Raw genomic sequence first — 19,482 nt, 5'->3', positions numbered from 1 at the left:
TTTTTTTACTCGGAGTATTGCTCTCCACTCAGCGTTCCGGAGCTATCAGTTTGGACCTTACAACTTCACTTTTGTTGAGAAAGATCGTCTTCAGGCCAGTGGGGAGAAAGGAGGTGAGGAACTAACCTGTCTGTTCTGGGAAGCAGGTAGGGTTTTAATAATCCTGTGTTCAGTTGTTCCTTTGTGGAGCAGGGAAAGTTCGTCGGTGGGAAAATGAGTAGTTGGCATGAGCATAGGGCGCTCACTCCCACACCAAGCATTTTCTGGATTTGATGGGAGCAGCTCACTAAGAGGCAGGTTCCCAGGACAAACCGGGTCCCTCATTCCGGGGTGGGCCATGGGATATTGAGCGGAGTTTGGACGCGTCAGACAGCTAACGTTCTGCGTGAACTGCAGGGCGGCATCTGCTGCCACGGCCGGCTTCACACACGTGAGCGCTAGTCAGGCGTTTCTGTGCAATGGAATGCGCCGGGGGGGGACATTAAATCCCCCAGAGCCTCTTTTTTTTTTTTTTTTTTTTTTCACTCTGGCCACACACAGCGGAATAAGTGGATTTAATGTCACTAGCTCCTTCCAAGGACATGGATATTAAGCGCAAGCTTCCCTGTGTGCGGACATTTTTGTGTTTACAGACCCAGACCTGGGCCAGGCGCTCAGCAGGTGCCTGGCGTTGCACCACAAAGGACTGGCTGCTTGTGAAGTCCTGCACAGCCAGGGTCTTGGGGGCACGGCACAGGTAAAGGGTCTGCAGGGTGAGGACAGCCCTCAGACTCTGGGTTTGTGAGCCTTTGAGAGGTCAGTGGAGACAAGAGGCAGCTGCACATGATCTAGGCTGCAGAGGGGAGCTTGGGGGCATCGCCTGTCCATCAGAGAGATCTAAGCCTCTTGGGAAAGGGGAGAGGAGTAGAGCCCTTTAACTCCAGGGTGTGGGGGAGGGGGAGGTTGGGCGGAGGGTTGGGGTGCGGAGAGGAGGAGTTGGGCCTGCCGTGGAGACATGTAAGGCCAGAAAAGGGGAAGGATAAGGTAGAGGCTTAGAGGCTCAGAGGAGGTGGTCTGCAGAGGAGGCGTGAGCCGTTGTGCAGCTCGGCGAGTTTTCCAATCTTTCCTATATACTGGAAATAGAGGAAGACACCCCACAGACCAGGTCTCTCTGGTTAGCTCCTGTGGGCGGCTGCACCACCTTGGGGGAGGCCCTTTCTTGTGCATCCTGGGGCGCCCCCGCCGCATCCTCAGAGAGCGGGCTTCTCTCATACAGTCGCCCATGCACCGGGCACTGGTGCTACCTGAGCGGCCCAGTCCTACGCGCGGTGGGGCCCGGCTTGGTGGCCTCTCTGGCCTCTCGGTGGTGAGGTCGGTGCTCTGGCCGCACCGCTGTGGTTTCCGTGCCCCCTACCCGATATGCACTGCGAAGCAGGAGGCACGCTCCACGGGAGACGGTAGTGAGGACTCGCCCCAGGGCAAGTCTGTTTTTTGAGGGGCAAAGGACAGTTTCAAACTGGTTTGCAGGATGGACGAAAGTCCAAAACAACATAGCAACACAGGAATAAGGGGAACAGCTTGAAGTGCAGGTAGAAGAGACGGCCTCTCCTCGCGTGGGCGCTGGCGGCAGGGCCTGACATAAGAGTGGGTCCTGCCGAGGGCAGGAGGCAGCCCAGGGCGGCCCAGTTCCAGACTGCAGCAGGGGGGCACCGCCCCTGGAGGCCTCTTGGGCGTGCTTCTGAGCACAACCCACTCGTTACCTTCCCTGCGCACAGCACAGGAAGGGCAACTCTCGTCACAGGATCGGAGACTGCGTAAAACGAGAGCATAAAAGGGCAAACAGTGCTGTTGGGTTGCACGTTCTAGAAACTTCTACCCAAGTTCACATGTTGCAAATCCCATCTGAAAGGATACACGGTCAGACTGGCCTGGTGTGGGGCAGAGGCATAGCCCGCGCTGGGCTACTCACTGCAGAGACACATCTACCTCTTCGCGGGGCGAGCTGAGAAGGAGGCTGACCCCCGGGCCTGGGCTGTACCGGCCCCCTCCCCCCAGGGGCTGTGCCTGTTCCTTTTCTGGCTTAATCAACTAGAAGTGCAGTGGACTCAGACGCCTGTGACGCAGCCACGCCCCCACGGACAGCCACGCCCCTGCAGACACAGACCCTACTACAGCCGCGCCCCTACAAACTGAGCCGTTACCTACCTGCCCAGGCAGCCACACCCCTAGACGGCTCTGAACTGACGGCGAAGCTTTGGGCCTGAGTAGTGCTTAACGTGGCAAGGAATACTGGATGACTGGAGTGTTTTCTTAGGACCTTAGACTGTCCGCAGGAGGAAAGCAATAGCTGCGGAGCGATTTCTTTTTAATAAGATTTTCACAGCAGCCAATATATATTTTTCTTTTTCTCTTTTCATTATTGTATAATGTCAACTGATTAAAGAACTTGAAGAAAAGTGTCCTTAAAATTTACGAAGGTACTATATTCCAAACGATGTATATTGTCGCTGCTGATTTATGCACTACTGTAAAACCAACGTGTCGGTCTTCATTCAGTAATTCAGTTTGTTTAATTGGCATGCCTGTGCAGGGGACGGCACCGAATCCCCAGGACAGGAGGCAACGCGGTGCGCCAAAAAGACAGTTGTTTAGGTGCAGCTTGCTGGCCTGAGGGGCACCGAGGACAGGTTCCTGGGACCCCTGTCGTACTCGTGCTTCCTGTCCCTCATGCCTCTGCCAACCCATTTGCACCAAACCTGAGCTCTGCTCCATAATGCCAGCAAACTCTACTATGCCTACAAAACCCCAGCCAAGTTCTGCTGTCAAGAGCCATTAGAAGGGGCTGGGGGTGCCCAGGCCTGGCTTTAGCATCTGAGAAGACAACTCACAGATCCCCCCCTTTGTTACATCCCCTCAATTGTCCGGTCATCCCCTCAGGTCAGAGCAACTAACAACAACTGCTGGACCACGTTGAGAAGGGGCCAAAGGCAGAATTCCATTCCCTCCTCAGTAGGGGCATGTATCGGAGCCTGTGTCTGGTGCCCTGTCCCTGTGCCTGAGCCCTGGCCTCTGGCCACTCTTGTATCCAGACCTGTCCTCCCAATGAGTTCCTCCCCAGGCTGTGGGCACATTTGCAGGAGGAGCAGCAAGGTCTAACAGCATGACCGGAAGCAGGGATGGTGAGCTTCAGCTCTGCCTCTAGGCAAGGCATGGGTAGGGGGTCAAGTCTGTGGCAGGACAGACCAAGCCCTTAGCAGGAGGGGCCTAGGTGAGCAGGGCTCTTGCAGGACCTGGAGGGATCCTGGAGGGGAAGCACTGCTACAAGACTACTGGGGAAGGAAGCAGGGCCAGAGGACACATTCAGGACCAGGTGGGAAGACAGGAGCATTCCATGGGGTTTGAAATGTCAGCCATAATATTTATATTTTTCTAAAAGTTGGTGGCAATTTGGTCATTTTGGTATGAATCTTGCTCAGAAGGAAAGGACTGGGCTCAGCCATGGTGGAGGCTGGGCTGGCAGAGGGGCACTGCCCCTTTGTTACCACTTAGACCTCACATAGTGGCTACCCCACCTCTGTCCCTGCTCAGGACACAACTGCACCCAGGGTCTCAAGGGTGTAGCCCTTCTTCTGCTGACTGCGGATGTTCTGTCCCAGTCTGAGCTCAGCCCAATGCTCAGGGCAGGCTCTGTGGAGTCTTTTTTTTTTTTTAAGATTGTATTTATTTGACAGAGAGAGACACAGCGAGAGAGGGAACACACGCAGTGGGAGTGGGAGAGGGAGAAGCAGACTTCCTACTGAGCGGGGAGCCCGATGCTGGGCTCAATCTCAGGACCCTGGGGTCATGACCTGAGCTGAAGGCAGACGCTTAACGACTAAGCCACCCAGGCACCCCTCTGTGGAGTCTTTAGGGGTGAGCCCCAGGCATCTCTCTGCAGGTCAGACATATTGGGCTCAGTGGGGAGAGGCCAGGCTGAGACTGTGGGCCCCAGAAAAGTGCAGCCACAGACTGGGATGCTGGGAGGTGTTCCCAGAGGTTAGTCTGTGGGTAGGATGTTGGGAGAGTCCTCCCAGAGGATGGGCTGTGGCCTGGGATACTGGGGGGACATTCCTAGAGGAAGGGTAGTGGCATGGGGTATTGGGGTCCTCAGAGGACAGATTGTGGGCTGGAGTGTTGGAAGGTGTTCCGAGAGAGTGGTCCATGGGCTGGGGTGTTGGGGTCCCACCAGAGGACAGACTGTGGGACTGGAGTGTTCCAGCCACCTGCATGAAAATTAATGGCCAGGTGCAAGCAGCAGGATTTGGGATATGTTTAGAAGAAATGGATGAGAAAGGTAAGAGAAAAAGAGAGACCTCTGGGTGAGCAGAGCCCTTTGTGACCTTGAGAAGGTAGCCAGGAACTGGGCTGAACAAGAGCAGAGGCACTGGGCAGTGCTGAACCAGGGTGCAGAGGACGCTGTGAGTGGGAGACTCAGCTCAGAGCTAGTTGGGTCAAAATATAGACATCTTCAGAGAGTGGCTGGTGTTTAAAGCCAATCCTGAGATCTTCTAGGGATGGTGGGCCTAAGGTGGAGGCTGAAGAGTGGAAGGAGCCAGCAAAGGTGAATGAGGAAGAGCTACAGCCTCAGTGAACCCTGAGAAGGCAGGGTTCTAAAAGAGAAGGCAGTGCGGGGAAGGCTGCTGAGAACCTGAGAAAGGGCCAGAGTTTTTTTTTTTAATGTTATGTTAATCACCATACATTACACCATTAGTTTTTGATACAGTGTTCCATGATTCATTGTTTGCCTATAACACCCAGTGCTCCATGCAGAACGTGCCCTCTTTAATACCCATCACAAGGCTAACCCATCCTCCCACACCCCTCCCCTCTAGAACCCTCAGTTTGTTTTTCAGAGTCCATCGTCTCTCATGGTTCGTCTCCCCCTCCGATTTCCCACCCTTCATTCTTCCCCTCCTGCTATCTTCTTCTTTCTTCTTCTTTCTTCTTCTTTCTTCTTTCTTCTTTCTTCTTCTTCTTCTTCTTCTTCTTCTTCTTCTTCTTCTTCTTCTTCTTCTTCTTCTTCTTCTTCTTCTTCTTCCTTCTCCTTCTCCTTCTCCTTCTCTTCTCCTTTTCTCCTTTTCTCCTTTTCTTCTCCTTCTCCTTCTTCTTCTTCTTCTTTTCTTCTTCTTCCTTTCTTTTTTAACATATAATGTATTATTTGTTTCAGAGGTACAGGTCTGTGATTCAACAGTCTTGCACAATTCACAGCACTCACCATAGCACATACCCGCCCAATGTCTATCACCCAGCCACCCCATCCCTCCCACCCCCCACCATTCCAGCAACCCTCAGTTTGTTTCCTGAGATTAAGAATTCCTCATATCAGTGAGGTCATGATACATGTCTTTCTCTGATTGACTTATTTTGCTCAGCATAACACCCTCCAGTGCCATCCACGTCTTTCCAAATGGCAAGATTTCATTCCTTTTGATGGCTGCATAATATTCCATTGTATATATATACCACTTCTTCTTTATCCATTCATCTGTCGATGGACAACGGGCTCTTTCCACAGTTTGGCTATTGTGGACATTGCTGCTATAAACATCGGGGAGCACATGCACCTTCGGATCCCTCCATTTGTATCTGTGGGGTAAATACCCAGTAATGCAATTGCTGGATCATATGGCAGCTCTATTTTCAACTTTTTGAGGAACCTCCGTACTATTTTCCGGAGTGGCTGCACCAGCTTGCATTCCCACCAACAGTGTAGGAGGGTTCCCCTTTCTCCGCATCCCCACCAACATCTGCTTTTTCCTGACTTGTTAATTTTAGCCATTCTGACTGGTGTGAGGTGATATCTCATTGAGGGTTTGATTTGGACATCCCTGATGCTGAGCGATGTTGAGCACTTTTTCATGTGTCTGTTGGCCATTTGGATGTCTTCTTTGGAAAAATGTCTGCTCATGTCTTCTGCCCATTTCTTGTTTGGATCATTTGTTCTGTGGGTGTTGAGTTTAAGAAGTTCTTTATAGGTTTTGGATACTAGCCCTTTATCTGATATGTCATTTGCAAATATCTTCTCCCATTCTGTCGGTTGTCTTTTGGTTTTGTTGACGGTTTCTTTTGCTGTGCAAAAGCTTTTTATCTTGATGAAGTCCCAATAGTTCATTTTTGCCCTTGCTTCCCTTGCCTTTGTCGATGTTTCTAGGAAGAAGTTGCTGTGGCTGAGGTCGAAGAGGTTGCTGTCTGTGTTCTCCTTTAGGACTTTGATGGACTCCTGTATCACATTTAGGTCTTTCAACCATTTGGAGTCTATTTTTATGTGTGGTGTAAGGAAATGGTCCAGTTTCATTCTTCTGCATGTGGCTGTCCAATTTTCCCAACACCATTTGTTGAAGAGACTGTCTTTTTTCCATTGGACATTCTTTCCTACTTTATTGAAGATTAGTTGACATAGAGTTGAGGGTCAATTTCTGGGCTCTCTATTCTGTTCCATTGACCTATGTTCCTGTTTTTGTGCCAGTACCATACTGTCTTGATGATGACAGCTTTGTAATAGAGTTTCAAGTCTGGAATTGTGATGTCGCCAGATTTGCTTTTCTTCTTCAACATTCCTCTGGCTATTCGGGGTCTTTTCTGGTTCCATACAAATTTTAGGATTATTTGTTCCATTTCTTTGAAAAAAGTGGATGGTATTTCAATGAAGATTGCATTAAATGTGTAGATTGCTCTAGGTAGCATTGACATCTTCACAATATTTGTTCTTCCAATCCATGAGCACGAACGTTTTTCTATTTCTTTGTGTCTTCCTCAATTTCTTTCATGAGTATTTTATAGTTTTCTGAGTACAGACTTTGCCTCTTTGGTTAGATTTATTCCTAGGTATCTTATGGCTTTGGGTGCGATTGTAAATGGGATTGACTCCTTAATTTCTCTTTCTTCTGTCTTGTTTTTGGTGTATAGGAATGCCACTGATTTCTGTGCATTGATTTTATATCCTGCCACTCTACTGAATTCCTGTATGAGTTCTAGCGGTTTGGGGGTGGAGTCTTTTGGGTTTTCCACATAAAGTATCATATCATCTGCAAAGAGTGAGACTTTGACTTCTTCTTTGCCAATTTGGATGCCTTTTATTTCTTTTTGTTGTCTGATTGTTGTGGCTAGGACTTCTAATACTATGTTGAATAGCAGTGGTGATGGTGGACATCCCTGCCATGTTCCTAACCTTAGGGGGAAAGCTCTCAGTTTTTGCCCATTGAGAATGATACTCGCTGTGGGTTTTTCATAGATGGCTTTATGATATTGAGGTATGTACCCTCTATCCCTATACTCTGAAGAGTTTTGATCAAGAAGGTATGGTGTACTTTGTCAAATGCTTTTCCTGCATCTATTGAGAGGATCATATGGTTCTTGTTCTTTCTTATATTAATGTATTGTATCACACTGATTGATTTGTGCATGCTGAACCAACCTTGCAGCCCAGGGATAAATCCAACTTGGTCGTGGTGAATAATCCTTTTAATGTACTCTTGGATCCTGTTGGCTAGTATTTTGGTGAGAATTTTTGCATCCATGTTCATCAAGGATATTGGTCTGTAATTCTCCTTTTTGATGGGGTCTTTGTCTGGTTTGGGGATCAAGGTAATGCTGGCCTCATAAAACGAGTTTGGAAGTTTTCCTTCCATTTCTATTTTTTGGAACAGTTTCAGAAGGATAGGTATTAATTCTTCTTGAAATGTTTGGTAGAATTCCTCTGGGAAGCCATCTGGCCCTGGGCTTTTGTTTTTTGGGAGATTTTTGATGACTGCTTCAATTTCCTTAGTGGTTATAGGTCTGTTCAGGTTTTCTATTTCTTCCTGGTTCAGTTTTGGTAGTTGATACATCTCTAGGAATGCATCCATTTCTTCCAGGTTATCTAATTTGCTGGCATAGAGTTGCTCATAATATGTTCTTATAATTGTTTGTATTTCTTTGGTGTTGGTTGTAATCTCTCCTCTTTCAATCATGATTTTGTTGATTTGGGTCCTTTCTCTTTTCTTTTTGATAAGTCTGGCCAGGGGCTTATCAATCTTGTTAATTCTTTCAAAGAACCAGCTCCTAGTTTCTTTGATCTTTTCTACTGTTCTTTTGGTTTCTATTTCGCTGATTTCTGCTCTGATCTTTATTATTTGTCTTCTCCTGCTGGGTTTAGGCTTTTTTTGCTGTTCTCTCTCCAGCTCCTTTAGGTGTAGGGTTACATTGTGTATTTGAGACCTTTCTTGTTTCTTGAGAAAGGCTTGTATTGCTATATACTTTCCTCTTAGGACTGCCTTTGCTGCATCCTAAAGATTTTGAATAGTTGTGTTTTCATTTTCATTTGTTTCCATGAATTTTTTTAATTCTTCTTTAATTTCCTGGTTGACCCATTCATTCTTTAGTAGGATGCTCTTTAGCCTCCATGTATTTGAGTTCTTTCTGACTTTCCTCTTGTGATTGAGTTCTAGTTCAAAGCATTGTGGTCTGAATATACACAGGGAATGATCCCAATCTTTTGGTACCGGTTGAGACCTGATTTGTGACCCAGGATGTGATCTCTTTTGGAGAATGTTCCCTGGGTACTAGAGAAGAATGTGTATTCTGTTGCTTTGGGATGGAATGTTCTGAATACATCTGTGAAGTCCATTTGGTCCAGTGTGTCATTTAAAGTCTTTATTTCCTTGTTGATCTTTTGCTTAGATGATCTGTCCATTTCAGTGAGGGGGGTGATAAAGTCCCCCACTATTATTGTATTGTTGTCGATGTGTTTCTTTGCTTTTGTTATTAATTGGCTTATATAAGTGGCTGCTTCCATGTTAGGGTCATAGATATTTACAATTGTTAGATCTACTTGTTGGATAGACCCTTTAAGTAGGATATAGTGTCCTTCCTCATCTCTTATTATAGTCTTTGGTTTAAAATCTAATTTTTCTGATATAAGGATTGCCACCCCAGCTTTCTTTTGGTGTCCATTAGCATGGTAAATGGTTTTCCACCCCTTCACTTTCAATCTGGGGGTGTCTTTGGGTCTAAAATGAGTCTCTTGCAGACAGCATATCGATGGGTCTTGTTTTTTTATCCAGTCTGATAGCCTGTGTCTTTTGATTGGGACATTTAGCCCATTTACATTCAGGGTAACTATTGAAAGATATGAATTTAGTGCCATTGTATTGCCTGTAAGGTGACTGTTACTGTATATTGTCTGTGTTCCTTTCTGGTCTATGTTGCTTTTAGGCTCTCTATTTGCTTAGAGGACCCCTTTCAATATTTCTTGTAGGGCTGGTTTTGTGTTTGCAAATTCCTTTAGTTTTTGTTTGTCCTGGAAGCTTTTTATCTCTCCTTCTATTTTCAGTGACAGCCTAGCTGGATATAGTATTCTTGGCTGCGTATTTTTCTCATTTAGTGCTCTGAATATATCATGCCAGTCCTTTCTGACCTGCCAGGTCTCTGTGGATAGGTCTGTTGCCAATCTAATGTTTCTACCACTGTAGGTTACAGATCTCTTCTCCCGAGATGCTTTCAGGATTTTCTCTTTGTCTCTGAAACTCGTAAGTTTTACTATTAGATGTCGGGCTGTTGACCTATTTTTATTGATTTTGAGAGGGGTTCTCTGTGCCTCCTGGATTCTGATGTCTGTTTCCTTCCCCAATTTAGGGAAGTTCTCTTCTATAATTTGCTCCAGTATACCCTCTGCCCCACTCTCTCTTGCTTCTTCTTGGATCCCAATTATTCTAATGTTTTATCTTATCTCTCGAATTCTGCCCTCGTGATCCAGTAGTTGTTTATCTCTCTTTTTCTCAGCTTCTTTATTTTCCATCATTTGGTCTTCTATATCACTAATTTTCTCTTCTGACTCATTTTTCCTAGCAGGTAGAGCCTCCATTTTTGATTGCACCTCATTAATAGCCTTTTTGATTTCGACTTGGTTAGATTTTAGTTCTTTTATTTCTCCAGAAAGTGTTTCTCTAATGTTTTCCATGCTTTTTTCAAGCCCAGCTAGTATCTTTAAAATCATCATTCTGAACTCTAGTTCTGACATCTTACTAATGTCCATATTGATTAGGTCCCTGGCAGCTGGTACTGCCTCTTGTTCTTTTTGTTGAGGTGATTTTTTCTGTCTTGTCATTTTGTCCAGAGGAGAAGAGATGAATGAGCAACAAAATGCTAATAGAGTAACAACGTCGCCAGAAAATATACACTAAACAAATCAGAAAAGACCTGAAACTGGGGGAAAAGAAAGGGAAAGAAAGAAAAAAGGAAACAAAAAAGAAAAAGAAAAAGATAAAAACAAACAAAAACAGAACAAAACAAAAAAACCAGAATATGATCAAATATGATCAGGCTGGTGCATAGATCAGTGCCACACACTAGATTTTGGGGGTATTTTGTTCTGTTAGAAGAAAGTGCCTCCCAAAATTTTAAAGAAAGAAATACCTATATATGCACAAAAATAGGGGTTAATAAGATGAAGCTGGAATATGACTGTAAAGATGAAAAGTATAAAAAATTTTATAAAAGTAATTGATAAGATAAGTTGTTTGAAAAAAGAAGGAAGAGGATTTAAAAAAAATAAAAGGAGAGAATGTGATCAGGCAGGAGACTAGAACAAAGCCATACACTAGAGATTTAGGGTATATTTTGATCTGTTAGAAGAAACTGTATCTCAAAATTTTAAAGAGAGAACAACTTATATATATATACAAAAAATAAGGTTAACTACTATGAAGGGATAGAATATGACTCTAAAATTGAAAAATAAAAAAGATTTTTTTTAAAAAAGGGATTGATAAGATGTTGGTTGAAAAGGGGAAAAAGAAAAATTCAAAAAAAAGGACAGTTAAAAAAAAATTAAGTTTGAAAGACTAAAGAATCATGGTAAAATCCATGAATTCTATGTGCAGTATTCCCCTAGCTCTGGAGTTCTGCTGTTCTCATTGATGGGTAAACTTGGTCTTGGCTGGCTGTTCTTGCTGATCTTCTGGAGGAGGGGCCTGTTGCTGTGGTTCCCAAATGTCTTTGCTGGAGGCGGAATTGCCCCGCCTTTGCCTGGTCGGGCTACGTCATGTGCTCAGGTTTGCTCTCGGGAGCTTTTGTTCCCTGCAAGCTTTCCGTACAGCTTTGGAGGCGGAGAGTGAAAATGGCGGCCTCCCAGTCTCCTCCCTGGAGGAGCTGAGAACTCGGGGCCCACTCCTCAGTGAGCCCCCAGAGAAAAGCAGCCAATCACTCCCGTCTCTCTGGTCTCTGGCGGCACTTTGTGCTCACCCAGCCTGTGACGGTGCATTTCTACCTCTGGCACTCGACCCTGTGTGGAGTCTCCAATCCCAGCTGATCCCTGCGGTGCGCTCCCATGCCGCTCCTCCTGGGGGAGGAAGGGGAATATCCCCGGATCTGCCGCTTGTTAGGTCCCTGCTGGAGGAGCAGTGGCCCGTCTGTGCCCCGGTCACGGTTTATGGCAACCCTGAGCTGAGAGCCCGCGCCCTGGCTCCGCATCTGCCTCTGCAGCCGGCTTCCCCGCTCCGATACCTGGGAGCTCTGCCGCACTCAGGCACCCCCGGTCTTTCTGTGACCCCGAGGGTCCTGAGACCACACTGTCCTGCGAGGGTTCCACCCCCCGCTTAGCCACTGGAGTGAGGTCCCTCAGCGGAGCCGACTTCTACAAGTTCTGATTTTGTGCTCCGGGGCTCTATCACTTGCCAGAAGCGGCCGATGGAGGCCCCTCCCCCGCCATCTATCCTCCCAAATATCGCCTCGGATTCACTTCTCCGCACGTCCTACATTCCAGAAACTGGTTGCTTTTCTGTTCAGAGAGTTGTTGCTATTCTTTTCTTCCATCTCCTGTTGAGTTTATAGGTGTTCAGAATAGTTTGATCCCTATCCAGCTGAATTCCTGAGACCAGACGAAATCCACGTCTCCTAGTCCTCCACCATCTTGCTCCACCCCCCTGTTCATAATATTCTCTTATGATTGTTTGTATAGCTGCAGCATTGGTTTTTGTTTTTCCTCTTTCATTTGTAATTTTATTTATTTGTTTCCTTTTGTTTTTTTGATAAGTCTGGCTAGAGGTTTATGAATTCTCTTTATCTTTTCAAAGAATCAGCTCCTGGTTTCATATGTCAGTTCTATTTTTTAGTTTCTATACATTTATTTCTGCTCTAATCTTTATTATTTCCTTCTTTCTGCTGGTTTGGGTTTTATTTATTGTTCTTTCTTTAGCTCCTTTAGGTGTAAGTTTAGGCTGTTTATTTGAGATTATTCTTGCTTCTTGAAATAGGCCTGTATTGCTATGAACTTCCCTCTTAAGACTGATTTTGCTGCATCCCAAAGGTTTTGGGCTGTTGTGTTTTCATTTTCATTTGTTTCTATGTACTTTTTGATTTCTTCTTTGATATCTTGGTTAACCCATGTTATTTAACATCCATGTATTTGTGGTCTTTCCAGGTTTTTTCTTGTGGTTGACTTTTAGTTTCACAGCATTGTGGTCAGAAAAGGTGCATGTATGACTTCAATCTTATTGTATTTGTTGCGGCCTGTTTTGTGTTGTAATATGTGATGTATCTAGAGAATATTCCATGTGAACCTGGAAACAATGTGTATTCTGCTGTTTTAGGATGGAATGTTCTGAATATATCTGTTAAATCCATCTGTTCTAGTGTGTCATTCAAAGCATTGTTTCCTTGTTTGTTTTCTCTTTAGATGATCTGTCCATTGATGTAAGTGTGGTGTTAATGTCCCCTACTATTATTGTATTACTATCAGTTAGTTCCTTTTTGTTTGTTATTAACTGTTTCATGTATTTGGGTGCTCCCATGTGTCATGCACAAGTACTTATAGTTGTTAGATCTTCTTGGTGGATTGTCCCATTTATAATTATGTAGTGTCCTTCTTTGTTGTTACAGTCTTTGTTTTAAATATATTTTGTCCAATATAAGTATTGCTACACTGGCTTTCTTGTCACATTCATTTGCATGATAAATGTTTCTCTATCCCCTCACTTTCAATCTGCAGGTGTCTTAAAGTAAGTCTCTTGTAGGTAGTGGCAGAGAGATGGGTCTGGTTTTTTCTATCCATGCTGTCTTTTTGATTGAAGCATTTAGCCCATTTATATTTCAAAGTAATTATTCTTGGATATGTATTTATTGCCATTTTATTACTTATTTTGTGGTTGTTTCTGAAGTTTTTCTCTGATCCTCTCTTCTTTCTCTCTTTCATGGTTTGCTGGTTTTCATTAATGATATATTTGAATTTCTTTCTCTTTATTCTATTAGTGTTTTTTGATTGTGGTTACCATTAGGTTTGTATACAACACATTCTGCATAGAACAGTGTATATTAAGTTGATGTTCACTTAAGTTTGAACCCATTTCTTTACTTCTTTAGTTCCTATGTTTTAGGTATATATATATTTTACATCCTTTTATTTTGTGAGTTCCTTGACTGATTTTTTACAGATTTTTTTTTTTTTTTTTTACTGCTTTTGTGTTTGCTACTTTCATACTCTGACTTCTGATTTTTCCTTTGTACTCAAAGAGTCACCTTTAATATTTCTTGCAGGGCAAATTTAGTGGTCATAAACCCCTTTAGTTTTTGTTTGGGAAATTCTTTATCTCTCCTTCTATTGGCTGCATACTTTTTCCATTCAGCACTTTGAATATATCATGCCACTCTCTTCTGGCTTGCAAAGTTTCTTATGAAAAATCTGCCTTTTGCCATGTAGGATTTTCTGTGTATGTAACTGTCTTCTTTGGTTTTGCTGCTTAAAAATTTTTTTTCTTTATAACTACATTTTGCCATTTTAATTATAATATGTCATGTGTGGATCTGCTTTTGTTGATTTTGTTGGGAGTTATCTGTGCCTCCTGAATCTAGATATCTGTTTCCTTCCCCAGATTAGGGAAGTTTTCAGCTATTATTTTTTCAAATAAATTTCCTACTCCCTTTCTCTCCCTTCTTCTTCTGGGACTCTTATTATATGAATGTTATTACATTTCATGCAGTCACTGAGTTCCCTGTCTATCATCATTTGTCTTTCTTCTGTCCAGCTTGATTACTTTCCATTACTCTGTCTTCTAGGTCATTAATTTATTCTTCTGCTTCTTCCAGCCTGCTGTTCATTCCATTAAACATGTCTCTCATTTCATTTATTGAACTGTTCATCTCTGCTATACTATTCATTATCTCTGTGTTAAGGGTTTTATGGATGATTTCCACTCTTTTCTCAAGTCCAACGAGTATCTTTATGATCATTACTTTAAATTCTTTATCAGGCTTATTATTTATATCTGTTTTGCTTAGATCTCTGGTTATGGCCTTGTCCTGTTCTTTCATTTTTTTCAAATTCTTCTGTCTTCTCATTTTAAGTCTCTGTGCCTGTTTTTATGTTAGGGAAGTCAGCTCTCTCTCCTGTTCTTGAGAGTAATGGCTTTATGAAGTGGTCCTATAGTGCCCTGCTGTGTAGTGTTCCTTGTTCCCCAGAGCTGTTTCTTCAGGGAGTGTCTCCAATGTGTGCTGTGTGCTCTGCTATTGTGTCCTGGTCTCTTTATGCTTTAGGCCAGTGATCCGCAGAGGCTCTCAGTCTGTTGTGGGCAGTGTTTGGTCCCTGGCCTGAATGTGCTGAGTTTTAACTAGGTGTGCTCTAGTCCACTTTTGAACTGAGACCTATTGCCACCACTGCCAGAACCAAACCCTGCAAAACTCCTGGGCTGGGAGATGTGTTGTGAGCAGGGGTTGGTTGGTCTTCTGGGAGAGGGGGCTGCTGCACTGGACTGAGGCACACATGACTGTGAAGGGTGGTTCCACCAAAGCCTGGGGGACAAGACTTGGTGTAAGCAAGTTAGGTAGCAAGTGTCAGTGCTGCACTGGTTCCCACAGGTGGCCCTCTGCTTATTCTGAGGGGAGGGGGAGGGAAATGGTGCCTGCCAATTCCTTTGTTCCTAGAGGGGTCTCTCTTTGAGTGCTGCCTCTCTGGGACATGCTCTGAGATGAGCAAATAACCTCCCTTCTGTGGGCCCCAGGCACTTTTAGATTGCTCTTTCCACATTGTATGTCCACATGCTATTTTCCCTGCCCTCTCTCTAAGAGCAGACCAATGCTCTTCAGGCTCTCTCTGAGCCAAGGCTACTGACCTTTAAAACTCCAGGCTTTAAGTCCCACTGTTTGCAAAAACTCACGAAGTTTGGCTCCTCTCGCTTTCCAAGCCAGTTGCTTTGGGGATTTGTCTTCCCTGTGTGGGCTCCCTTATGCATTAATCTGTCTTGTGTCCTTCTCTAGGACCATGGTTCCATCCCCACTGCAGCAACCGTGATCCATTTCTCTCCCAAACTGGATCTCTGCACTTCCTACCTTCTTTGATGTGGCCTCTTCTCTACCTTTAGTTGTGGAGTTTGTTCTGCCAGTCTTCAGGTTGGTTTCTGTGGTCTTTAGGATGATTTAATGGTTATTTAGTTGTATTTGTGGGACAAGCTGAGCCTAAGGTTTTCCTACTCTGTTGCCATCTTCCCTTCCCTGACAGTTCTTTATGTATTCAGGATATCAGTCCCTTTCTGGATATGTGATTGGCAGGTATTTTCTCACAGTTCATGGCTTGTTCTTTTTATCCTCCTATCAGTCTATTACAGAGCAAAAAATTGTAATGTTGATTAAGTCCAGTTTACCATTTTTTTCTTTTTATGGATTGTACTTTTGGTGTCAAGCTTAAGGCTTTTTGCCTAGCCCTAGATTCTGAAGATTTCTCCCTATGTTTATTTTTAAAAAGTCTATAGTTTCACATTTTACATTTAAGTCTGTGATCCATTTTGAGTTAACTTTTATATAAGTTATGAGACATAGATAAAGGTGCTTTTTCTTTTGCCTATGGATATCCAATTACTCAAGCACCCTTTGTTGAACAGGTTGTCTTTCTTATGTTAAATTGCCTTTTCACCTTTGTCAAAATCCACTGGGCATATTTGCATAAGTCTATTTATGAGTTCTCCCTTCTGTTGATCTGTGTGTGTATGACTCTGCTCACACCACACACTCTTAGTTACTGTAACTATAGAGTAAATCTTGCAATTTGGTAGATTGGTCCTCCCACTTTTTTCAAATTGTGTTAGGTATTCTAGATCATTTGCATTTCCATATAAATTATGGAATAATCTTATTTATATCTATAAAATATCATTCTGGCATTTGATAGGAATTGCATTCAATCTGTATATAAATTTGGAGAGAATTGACATCTTTACTATGTTGAGTCTTCTAGTCCATAAACATGATTTATCCTTCCATTTATTTAGATATTTGATTGCTTTCATCAGTGTTTTATGGTTTCCAGCATATGGTCAGTACATGTCTTATTAGATGTACACTTAAATGTTTAATTTTTTAGCAATTATAAATTGTTTTGTTTTGTTTTACTTTATTTTTTTAAAAGATTTTATTTATTTATTTGACAGAGAGAGAGAGAGAGACCCAGAGAGAGGGAACACAAGCAGGGAGAGTGGGAGAGGGAGAAGCAGGCTTCCTGCCAAGCAGGGAGCCTGATGTGGGGCTCAATCCCAGGACCCTGGGATCATGACCTGAGCCAAAGGCAGACACTTAATGACTGAGTCACCCAGGCGCCCCTGTTTTGTATTTTTAATTTTGATGTCAACATGTTCATTGATGGTATATGGAAATACAGATTTTTAAAATATTTATCTTGGATCCTGTGACTTTGATGAACTCAGGCTATGAGGTTTTTTTTTTTTTTTTTTTTTTTTTTTTATAGATTACTTGGGATTTTATTATGTAGAAAATCATACCATCTGCAAATTGGGACAGTTTTATTTCTTCCTTTTTGCTCTCTATGCCTTTTCCCTTTTCTTGCCCTATTGCACTGGCTACAACTTCCAGTATCATGTTGAATAGGATTGATGAGAGTAGACACCCTTGCCTTATTCTTTTTTCTCTTTTTTTGGGGGGGGGAGTTTGCAATTTTATGTATGTATGTATGTATGTATTTTTTGTTTCAGGGGTACAGGTCTGTGATTCAACAGTCTTACACAGTTCACAGCACTCACCATAGCACATACCCTCCCCAATGTCCATCACCTTGCCACCCCATCCCTCTCACCACCTTCCACTCCAGCAAACCTCAGTTTGTTTCCTGAGATTAAGAGTCTCTTATGGTGGGCTCCTGGGTGGCTCAGTTGGTTAAGCGACTGCCTTCGGATCAGGTCATGATCCTGGAGTCCCGGGATTGAGTCCCACATCGGGCTCCCTGCTCGGCAGGGAGTCTGCTTCTCCCTCTGACCTTCCCCCCTCTCATGTGCTCTCTCTCACTCACTCAAATAAATGAATAAATAAAATCTTAAAAAAAAAAAAAAAAGAGTCTCTTATGGTTTATCTCCCTCTCTGGTTTCATCTTGTTTCATTTTTTCCCTCCCTTACCCTATGATCCTCTGTCATGTTTCTCAAATTCCTTATATCAGTGAGATCATATGATAATTGTCTTTCTCTAATTGACTTATTCACTTAGCATGATAATCTTTAGTTCATCCACGTCATTGCAAATGGCAAGATTTCTTTTTTTTGATGGCTGCATAATATTCCATCATATATATACCACATCTTCTTTATCCATTCATCTGTTGATGGACATCTAAGCTCTTTCCATAGTTTGGCTATTGTGGACAATGCTGCTATAAACATTGGGGTGCATGTGCCCCTTCCGATCACTACATTGGTATCTTTGGGGTAAATACCCTGTAGTGCAATTGCTGGGTCATGGGGTAGCTCTATTTTCAACTTTTTGAGGAACCTTCATACTGTTTTCCAGAGTGGCTGCACCAGCTTGCATTCCCAATAGTGTAGGAGGGTTCCCCTTTCTCTGCATCCTTGCCAACATCTGTCGTTTCCTGACTTGTTCATTTTAGCCATTCTGACTGGTGTGAGATGGTATCTCACTGAGGTTTTGATTTGTATTTCCCTGATGTCGAGTGATGTTGAGCACTTTTTCATGTGTCTGTTGGCCATTTGGATGTCTTCTTTGGAGAAATGTCTGTTCATGTCTTCTGCCCATTTCTTGATTGGATTATTTGTTCTTTGGTTGAGTTTGATAAGTTCTTTATAGATTTTGGATACAAGCTCTTTATCTGATATGTCATTTGCAAATATCTTCTCCCATTCTGTCGGTTGTCTTTCGGTTTTGTTGACTGTTTCCTTTGCTGTGCAAAAGGTTTTTACCTCGATGAAGTCCCAATAGTTCATTTTTACCCTTGCTTCCCTTGCCTTTGGCGATGTTTCCAGGAAGAAGTTGCTGCAGCTGAGGTCAAAGAGGTTGCTGCCTGTGTTCTCCTCAAGGATTTTGATGGATTCCTGGCTCACATTTAGGTCTTTCATCCATTTTGAGTCCATTTTTGTGTGTGGTGCAAGGAAATGGTCCAGTTTCATTCTTCTGCATGTGGCTGTCCACTTTTCCCAACGCCATTTGTTGAAGAGACTGTCTTTTTTCCATTGGACATTGTTTCCTGCTTTGTCAAAGATTAGTTGACCATAGAGTTGAGGGTCCATTTCTGGGCTCTCTATTCTGTTCCATTGATCTATGTCTGTCTTTGTGCCAGTACCATACTGTCTTGATGATGACAGCTTTGTAATAGAGCTTGAAGCCTGCAATTGTGATGCCTGTGACCGAGTGTTTCTCTCTGGCACATGACCCCATTTGGGGTCTCCAAACCCAGCAGATTCCTGTGGTACACTACCACACCGCTCCTCCTGGGTGAGGAAGGGGAGTCTCCCCAGATCTGCTGCTTGTTGGGTCCCTGCTCAAAGAGTAGTGGCCCGACTGTGCTGCGAATCATGGTTTATGGCAACCCCAAGCTGAGAGCCCAATCCTCGGCTCTGTCTTTGCAACTGGCTTCTCTACTCTGATACCTGGGAGCTCTGCCACACTCAGGAACCCCCGGTCTTTCTGTGACCCCGAGGGTCCTGAGACCACACTGTCCCAGCGAGGGTTCCACCCCCACTTAGCCACTGGAGCAACGTCCCTCATCAGAACAGACTTCTAAAAGTTCTGATTTTGTGCTCCACTGCTCTATCACTTGCTGGTAGCTGGCTGACAGAGGCTCCCTCCCTCCTCCCTCCCTCCTTCCCAACTTTGGGAAGTTGGTCTAACTTCCCAAATATTGCCTCAGGTTCACTTCTCCGCACATCCTACCTTCCAGAAATTGGTCGCTTTTCTGGTCATAGGATTGCTGCTATTCTTTTCTTCGATCTCCTTTTGAGTTTGTAGGTGTTCAGAATGGTTTGATAACTATCTAGCTGAATTCCTGGAATGAGACGAAATTTAGGTCTCCTACCTCTGCCATCTTGCTCCTTTTCCCCTCTTGCCTTATTCTTGATCATAAAGGAAAGCTTCAAGTTTCTTTACATTAAGTATGTTGTTTACTGTTTTTTGTAGATATATTTTTCAAGTTGAGGAATTTCCCCTCTATCCCAATTTTCTTTAAGTTTTTATCATGAGTGGGTGTAGAATTTTGCCATATATTT

At 43.7% G+C, this 19,482-nt stretch overlaps 1 protein-coding gene across 1 annotated transcript in view; it reads left to right on the top strand.

Moving 5' to 3' along the window:
- OCA2 (OCA2 melanosomal transmembrane protein) overlaps positions 1-19,482 on the top strand; it is a 516,129-nt gene continuing 496,647 nt past the window's right edge. Inside the window, exon 1 of the mRNA XM_078078703.1 lies at positions 1-113. The gene's annotated coding sequence lies outside the window, so the exon portion shown is untranslated. The remainder of the gene's footprint in view (positions 114-19,482) is intronic.

The sequence above is a fragment of the Halichoerus grypus genome, chromosome 8 (assembly GCF_964656455.1).
Source record: "Halichoerus grypus chromosome 8, mHalGry1.hap1.1, whole genome shotgun sequence".
Lineage (NCBI taxonomy): Eukaryota > Metazoa > Chordata > Mammalia > Carnivora > Phocidae > Halichoerus > Halichoerus grypus.
This window is presented reverse-complemented; position numbering and strand designations above follow the sequence as displayed.